This window comes from Monodon monoceros, unplaced genomic scaffold (genome assembly GCF_005190385.1).
Source record: "Monodon monoceros isolate NGI ecotype Baffin Bay Population unplaced genomic scaffold, NGI_Narwhal_1 Super_Scaffold_18, whole genome shotgun sequence".
Classification (NCBI taxonomy): domain Eukaryota; kingdom Metazoa; phylum Chordata; class Mammalia; order Artiodactyla; family Monodontidae; genus Monodon; species Monodon monoceros.
In genome coordinates this window covers 97578483-97587711 of record NW_021703774.1, presented here as the reverse complement: position 1 = coordinate 97587711, position 9229 = coordinate 97578483, and the positions used below count along the sequence as shown (strand labels likewise).

Below are 9229 nucleotides of genomic sequence, written 5' to 3'. Positions count from 1 at the left end.
AGTGTAATCTGCTGTTTTTGGATGGAATGTCCTATAAATATCTATTAAATCTCTGGTCTATTGTGTCATTTAAAGCTTCTGTTTCCTTATTTATTTTCATTTTGGATGATCTGTCCATTGCTGTAAGCGAGGTGTTAAAGTCCCCCACTATTATTGTGTTACTGTTGATTTCCTCTTTTATAGCTGTTAGCAGTTGCCTTATGTATTGAGGTGCTCCTATGTTGGGTGCATATATATTTATAATTGTTATATCTTCTTGGATTGATCCCTTGATCATTATGTAGTGTCCTTCCTTGTCTCTTGTAACATTATTTATTTATTTATTTATTTATTATTTATTTATTTATTTATTATGGTACGTGGGCCTTTCACTGTTGTGGCCTCTCCCGTTGTGGAGCACAGGCTCCGGACTCACAGACTCAGCGGCCATGGCTCATGCGCCCAGCTGCTCTGCAGCATGTGGGATCTTCCCGGACCGGGGCACGGACCCATGTCCCCTGAATCGGCAGGTGGACTCCCAACTACTCGTCACCAGGGAAGCCCAACATTCTTTATTTTAAAGTCTATTTTATCTGATATGAGTATTGCTACTCCAGCTTTCTTTTCATTTCCATTTGCATGGAATATCTTTTTCCAACCCCTCACTTTCAGTCTGTATGTGTCCCTAGGTCTGAAGTTGGTCTTTTGTAGACAGCATATATATGGGTCTTGTTTTTGTATCCATTCAGCAAGCCTGTGTCTTTTGGTTGGAACATTTAATCCATTCACGTTTAAGGTAATTATCTATATGTATGTTCCTATTACTATTTTCTTAATTGTTTTGGGTTTGTTTTTGTAAGTCCTTTTCTGCTCTTGTGTTTCCCACTTAGAGAAGTTCCTTTAGCATTTGTTGTAGAGTTGGTTTGGTGGTGCTGAATTCTCTTAGCTTTTGCTTGTCTGTAAAGCTTTTGATTTCTCCATCGAATCTAATGAGATCCTTGCTGGGTAGAGTAATCTTGGTTGTAGGTTCTTCCCTTTCATCACTTTAAGTATGTCATGCCACTCCCTTCTGGCTTGTAGAGTTTCTGCTGAGAAATCAGCTGTTAACCTTATGGGAGTTCCCTTGTATGTTATTTGTTGTTTTTCCCTTGCTGCTTTCAATAATTTTTCTTTGTCTTTAATTTTTGCCAATTTGATTACTATGTGTCTCGGTGTGGTTCTCCTTGGGTTTATCCTGTATGGGACTCTCTGCACTTCCTGGACTTGGGTGGCTATTTCCTTTCCCATGTTAGGGAAGTTTTCGACTATAATCTCTTCAAATATTTTCTCTGGTCCTTTCTCTCTCTCTTCTCCTTCTGGACCCCTATAATGCGAATGTTGTTGCATTTAATGTTGTCCCAGAGGTCTCCTAAGCTGTCTTCATTTCTTTTCATTCTTTTTTCTTTATTCTGTTCCGCAGCAGTGAATTCCACCTTTCTGTCTTCCAGGTCACTTATCCGTTCTTCTGCCTCAGTTATTCTGCTATTTATTCCTTCTAGTGTAGTTTTCATTTCAGTTATTTTATTGTTCATCTCTGTTTGTTTGTTCTTTAATTCTTCTAGGTCTTTGTTAAATGTTTCTTGCATCTTCTCGATCTTTGCCTCCATTCTTTTTCCAAGGTCCTGGATCATCTTCACTATCATTATTCTGAATTCTTTTTCTGGAAGTTTGCCTATATCCACTTCACTTAGTTGTTTTTCTTGGGTTTTATCTTGTTCCTTCATCTGGTACATAGCCCTCTGCCTTTTCATCTTGTCTATCTTTCTGTGAATGTGGTTTTTGTTCCACAGGCTGCAGGATTGTAGTTCTTGCTTCCGTTGTCTGCCCTCTGGTGGATGAGGCTATCTAAGAGGCTTGGTTTTTTTTTACTATTTAAAAAGTGATTTTATTATAACATAAAGCATACACTCCAAAGAGAGATAATGTATCACATATGTGTACAGTTTAAAGAATAATAGCAACCGGCTGGGAGGAGCTGACAGGCGGCCCCGGGGAGGCCAAGGTGTCGGCCCGAGTGCAATGGCAGGGTGCATGGCTGAAGTGAGCTGGAAGGGCTTGGAGCGAAGAGCCTGGACCAATTGCTATAGTTTAGCCTGTGATGCTTATGATTAGAGTCAACAATTTGAAATGGCCAGCTCACCTGATGCAGTTGCCTCTTCTCTACCAGCTTTCTTAAGGTCTGGCTCAGTTTATGAACCTCTTAAAAGCATTAATCTTCCAAGACCTGATAATGAAACTGGGGGATAAATTGGGTCACTAGTACAGAATTGTCAAGTCAACACTGCTGCTGTATCGAAGCCCAACCGCAGGTCTCTTTCCCACAAAAACATGTGGTGATGATCAGGAGGCCAAGATCCATGACAGTCTATACTGCCCTGCTGTGCCCTGGGCTTTGGCTCTTGTATCAGTCGCATTGATGATGACAAGGGAAGGACCCGTGAGTTGGAGCACTTGCTATAAAATGTATGAGAGGAATTGTCTACTGCTATATGCGTCAGGCCGATAAGGTCCAGCAGTTTAAGCAGGATCCATGCCCAACACGTCTTCACTCTGTTTTCAATGTATATACAGGTATGAGATTCTCTCCTATCAGGCTTATGGTCATCTTCAGATAAATGCAGCATCACTCTATCTCCTTTACCTTGTGGAAATGATTTCCTCAGGACTCCAGATTATCTATAACACCGATGAGGTCTCTTTTATTCAGAACCTTGTATTTTGTGTGGAAAGAGTTTACTGTGTGCCTGACTTTGGTGTCTGGGAAAGAGGAAGCGAGTATAATAATGGCAGCACAGAGCTGCATTCGAGCTCTGTTGGCTTAGCAAAAGCAGCTGTAGAAGCAATTAATGGATTCAACCTCTTTGGCAACCAGGCCTGTTCTTGGTCGGTTATATTTGTGGATCTCGATGCTCACAATTGCAACTGGCAAACTTTGTGCTCACTGTTACCCAGAGAATCAAGGTTTCATAACACAGATGTTGCCCTGCTCCCCTGCATCAGTTATCCTACATTTGCCTTGGATGATGAGGTTCTGTTTAGCCAGACACTCAATAAAGTGGTTAGAAAATTAAAAGGGAGATATGGATTTAAGCATTTCTTGAGAGATGGGTATAGAACATCATTGGAAGATCCTAATAGATGCTACTGCAGACCAGCTGAAATTAAGCTGTTTGATGGCATTGAATGTGAATTTCCCATATTTTTCCTTTACATGATGATTGATGGTGTTTTTAGAGGCAATCCCAAGCAAGTAAAAGAATATCAGGATCTTCTGACTCCAGTACTTCATCAGACCACAGAAGGTTATCCTGTCATACCAAAGTACTACTATGTTCTGGCTGATTTTGTAGAATATGAAAAAGAAACCCTGGTAGTCAGAAGGGATTTCCTAGCAACTGTGGCCGTGATGGAAAACTATTACTTTGGGGACAAGCCCTTTATGTCATCACAAAACTCCTGGCTGATGAATTAATTAGTCCTAAAGACATTGATCCTGTTCAGCGTTTTGTCCCACTACAGAATCAATGTAATGTAAGCATGAGGTTTTCCAATCAGGGCTCACTGGAAAATGATTTGGTTGTTTATGTAGCGCTTACAGCAGAAAGCCAATGCCTTCAAGTTTTCCTCAACACATATGGTATTCAGACTCAAACTCCTCAACAGATAGAACCCATTCAGATCTGGGCCCAGCAGGAGATTGTGAAAGCTTATTTTCATCTGGGGGTCAATGAAAAATTAGGACTCTGTGGAAGGCCAGATAGGCCCATTGGCTGCCTCCATACGTCAAAGATTTATTGCATTCTAGGAAAGACTGTGGTTTGTTACCCTATCGTCTTTGACCTAAGTGATTTCTAAATGTCTCAAGATGTTTTACTGCTGATAGATGACATAAAGAATGCACTACAGTTTATTAAGCAATACTGGAAAATGCATGGACATCCACTTTTCCTTGTTCTCATCCAGGAAGACAGTATAAGAGGTAGCCGATTCAATCCCATATTAGATATGCTGGCAGCTTTTAAGAAAGGAGTGGTTGGAGGAGTCAAAGTTCATGTTGATCATCTACAGACACTAATATCTGGAACTGTGGTAGAACAACGTCTTATGAATCAGTGACACAGAAGAGCTTCCAGAATTTAAGAGTTTTGAGGAACTAGAAGTTCTCAAACATTCAAAAGTCAAACAAAGCAGCACCTCCAATGCTCCTGAACAAGAACAGCAGCCAGATGTTACCATTACTGAATGGAAAAACAAACCCACCCATGAAATTCTTCAAAAACTGAATGACTGTAGTTGTCTGGCTAGCCAAGCCATCCTGCTGGGTATACTGCTCAAAAGAGAAGGACCCAACTTTATCACAAAGGAAGGTACTGTTTCTGATCACATTGAGAGAGTCTATAGAAGAGCTGGCAGCAAAAAATGTCGGTTGGTGGTGCACCGTACAGCAAGCCTTTTAAGTAAACTAGTGGACAGCCTGGCCCCATCCATTACTAATGCTTTAGTGCAGGGCCAACAGGTAACTCTGGGTGCCTTTGGACATGAAGAAGAGGTTATCTCTAATCCTTTGTCTCCAAGAGTGATTAAGAACATCATCTATTACAAGTGTAATACCCATGATGAGAGGGAGGTGGTCATTCAGCAAGAACTGGTCATTCATATTGGCTGGATCATCTCCAATAACCCGGAGTTATTCCATGGCATGCTGAAAATACGAATTGGCATTGTGTGAGGCAGTGCAGTAAGCCACGTGACCAGGCTCTAGCATCCAGCGGAACTGAGTGCAAGTCCTGACCGCCACTCATCATCTCAGTGGCCTGAGGCCAGTGGCTGAACCTCCCTTCTGCTTTCATACCAGCCTCATTGTTTTGTGTGAGATGAAACAAGATAATATGTTTAAAAGGCCTGCCACAACTGAGTAAAGTATAAATGCTTCTTTTCATTTTTTTAAACATATTTTTGATTGTATTGAATACAGGTATCACGTAAATATGTTCTAATTGTAAAAAAGTCAACAAAAAACAATAATTGAGCATATAGAGTAACTTAATATGTGGCCAATTTGGGGGATGTTCAAGTGTTTGAAAAGAATATGTAGCCTGTCAGGTGCAAATACATGTGAATGTGTGTGAGTGTGACTAAGTGTTTAGCTTGCTAATTGTATAATTAGATCATCGGTATCTTTACTATTTCTGTCCTACTTGACCTTCGATTGCTGATAAATTGTAAAATGTTCTCCTGATTATGAATTTGTCAATTTCTCCTTGCATTTTTATCCATTGTGCTTTATATATTTTAAAGCTTTGTTTTTGTCTATGTTACCATGTTTTAACAATATATCTTTCCTTGTGTCATTTATTTTGTAATTGAATTATTTTTTAAAAATTATTTTTAATTTCAAACATCTACAAAAGTATAGAAAATAGTATAATAAAGCCCATACTATTACTCAGCTTCAACAATAATAATTAAAAAAAGAATAATAGAAAAACGAGCACTGTACAACTTAAAGATACAGAAGCCCCTTAATCTCCTCATTTATGTTGCTACCTAGTCTACTCTCATACTTCTGTCCTGAATTTTTTGTTACTCGCCCTTGCTTTTAATAACTTTTTCATTAATATAAGCATCCCTAAATTATTGTTTAGTTTTACCAGTTTTCATCTCCATATCTAGTAGATTAACTTTTAAGCATCAGTTTTAAATGTCCTTTTTTATGTTTAATCGTGGTATTTACATGATATATCTCCATTCTTTTACTGTCAACCTTTCTGTATCCTTATATTTAAGATGTCCTTATTTAGGCGACATATAATTAAATTTTTATTTTTTCATCTAGTTGGACAAACTTTGTCTTTCAATCGAAGTATTTAGTCTATGTACATTTAATATAATTACTGATATATTTGGAATTATATTTACTGGATATAACAACAGCCTTAACCTCATAAAGTCTAATGTAAATTATAGTTTTACCACTTCCCAGACAATGCTAGGATTTAAGAACACATTAAATCCATTTATCCCTTTCTGCTGTTTGATTTACTGCTGTCATACATTTATTTTAATTTTATATGTATGTAAACTTCACCACATGTTATTATTGTCATTTATATATTTGACTCCTGTTGCTCTTCATTCTTTCCTGCATTTCTGTCTTTCCATCTGGGATCATTTTCCTCTTGTCTAAACTCCTTCAGCATTTCTTTTAATAGGGATCTGCTGACAACAAACTTTTTTTGATGCCTTTATGTTTGAAGGATATTTTCATTGTGTATAGACTTCTAAGTCATCAATAATTTCTTCCAGCACTTCACGATATCATTCTGTTTTCTTCTGGCTCCTGTGGTTTCTGTTGAGAACTTAGTTATCATTGTTGTAGTTTCTTTGAAGGTACTATGCTTTTTTGTCTGGCTGTTCTTATGGCTTATTCTTTGTCTTTGTCATTTGGCAGTTTTACTATGATGAGACTAGTAATGTCTGTATCCTTCTTGGGATTTGATACTGTTCATCTGTTTTGGAAATTTCTCAGACATTACCTATTCGAACAATGCTTTTGCCTCCATTTCTCCTCTAATCTATTTCTGTACTTTTGGAGCTCCAGTTACACTTAGAACTTTGCTGTCTCCCATGTGTCTCTTTCACTTTTTTCTATATTCCCATTTTTTTTTTTTTTTTGGTCCTTTGGTCTGAATGTTCTCTGCCAACAGAGAATACTAGTATTTAGTGTCTTACAGTACTAATCCTGTTCTTATTTGTGTTTAATCTGCTAGTAAGCTCATCTGTTGAGTCCTTAGTTTTAATTACTGTATTTTTCAGTTTTAGAATTTCCACTTGATTCTCTTCTTATGGATTCTATTTCTCTGGTAAGGGTATCTTTTCATCTATTTCTAAAAAACATATTAATCCATGTTTCTGGATCATCTATGGCCTATTTTTACTTTCTTTCTTTCTTTTTTTTTGATCTGATTTCTTGGTATATCTGGTAATTTTTTTATTGAATGCCAGACATTTTGCATGAAAAATTGTAGAGGCTCTGGATGACGCTATTTTTCTCTAGAGGAAAATACATTTTATAAAATGGTAGGCAGCTAGAATAGGAACAGAACAACTCAGTCCAATCAGTATATGACTGAAAAGCCTGGGTTTCAGAATTTTTAAGGTTCTAGAGTCATCTGCCTGGGTTCAACTTGCAGGCTGGATAATCTTGGGTAAGTTTTATAATATTTCTGTTCATCAGTTTTCTCATTGATAGCACAGGGAAAATAATAGTACTTTCCTCACAGCATAGTTAAGAAGATTAAATGAGTTAATATATAAAAAGTACTTAAACTAGTACCCAACACATAGTAAGTGTCCATTAAGTGTTTGCTAGTGTAGGTATTAATTTTTACCTAAGGCTAAAATCATCTCCTTCTGTTACTGCATTTAACAAATATTAATTGGAGTGGCTACTGGTAGAACTCAATATGTAGAGAAAGATTAGACCTTGTTAGAGGATAGGATCAGGAAATAGGGTAGAATTAAAAGCTCTTGCTATATTGAAAACAGAGTCAAAGAGGTAATGTAAGCATCTCAGTGTTGGTCTATGGTTAGCTCAGATCACTTCCTACATGTAATTCAGTCAGTTCCCACAGTGCTAGGTGAAGTTTCAAGGTGCAAGTCTATTTCAAGAACTGGTCAGTTTTTTACTTGCTGTCTCTGGAGTGGACTTCAGGGGTGGTTAGAGTCAGCAAAGCTCAGGAAGAGGGAGTGAATAGCCTCTAATATTCTCCCCATTCTACCTCTCAGGCTTTGACTTCATTTCCTTTTGGAGTGGTGCATTCTTGATCTAGGAACTAGGAAAAATGTTCTATCAAACCACAAATTAGATACAATTTCATCAGAGAAGTTCCTAACTGATGTTTCGTCCTTGCTCTTACAAGAATCGTCCTAGTAGGATCATTCCAGTTTGATCGGATTCAAGGTACATGATTATGCCACAGACACTGTACCTGAAGCAATCTGTTTTTTTTTTTTTTTTTCAATCTGTGTTTTGACTGGCGATAAATTGATAATCACCTAGCCGGCTAAGCCAGTCCAGAGAGGCAGTTAATATGGTGAAACTTCAATAAAGTCGGCTGTCAATGCAATAGATGTTACAGGTGAACTCCTTGATCTCTCACTGCAATCCTTTGAATCTCTGTTATCCATCACTCTATAATACATGTGTTTAGCAGGGAAATAGGCTTCTCAAATCTCACCATCCAAGTAAGCCTCCACAATAACATTTCTAAGTCTGACACCCAAGTCTCAACAACACTGTCAGAACGCTAGTTAGCTCTCAAATTTAGTGAGGTGATGTAAATTTACAGAAGGTTGGCGAGAAACTGAAGAGTGTTCCTCTTTGTGCTCTTGGACAATAAAAAAGTTTTAGAAGCATAGCCTCCCCAGTCCCCTTACCAGTCGGACTTTTGAGTAGCAGGTTTTGGTACAAAGTTTCTGAGGTTTTCCTTTTGCTAAGTCTTAAGTGGTACAAAGTGGAGTAAATGAGGTTACAGAAGGTACAGCTTTATTTCATGAATAGAAGCAAAACTTTGACGAAGCAAATAATACTGAAAGATATTTTTTATTTAGGAAAAAGGATTTCATTTTTTTTAGTTATCCTGCAGTTGGTTTCATTGTCAAAATGAGTTATCACCTCAGTAATTCTTCCTGGAGAACTTGTAACACACAAAGGCCAAAACTCAAGACTAAAAACCAGTCATGGCCCTCCTTAGCATTTCTAGGGTGTTACTTTTTATGAAGAAGACACTCTTCCTGTGGCATATTTTGAATTTATATGAACATTCTAATGAATGATCTTATTGTGTGTGGTTCAATTTCCTGAGGAAAGAATTTCCTTCTGTTTAATCTCAGGAAATAGGATCAGCTCTGCCAAAGTTATTATAGAGCCCAAGGAAACATTTCCTATATTTAAATTAAGCAACTTTAAAATTGTTTAAAGGGGTCTTACTAATTAGAATTCCAGTGGAGAAAGCTTGGGAAGGTTTCAGAGTGCTGTATCTGAATCCACTTCTCTTCTACTCCTGATGGGAATTTTGAAGGGATTTTGCATAGTTTCCCTAGGTGGTCAGTTACAGACCTACTTTACCCAATAATTTTTTTTTTGCGGTACGCGGGCCTCTCTCTCACTGTTGTGGCCTCTCCCGTTGCGGAGCACATGCTCTGGATG

At 37.9% G+C, this 9229-nt stretch overlaps 1 pseudogene; it reads left to right on the top strand.

Annotated features, from left to right (window-relative positions):
• The first annotated feature begins 2037 nt into the window (after positions 1-2037).
• On the top strand, positions 2038-4747 carry LOC114897933 (annotated as a pseudogene).
• The last annotated feature ends 4482 nt before the right edge of the window (positions 4748-9229 follow it).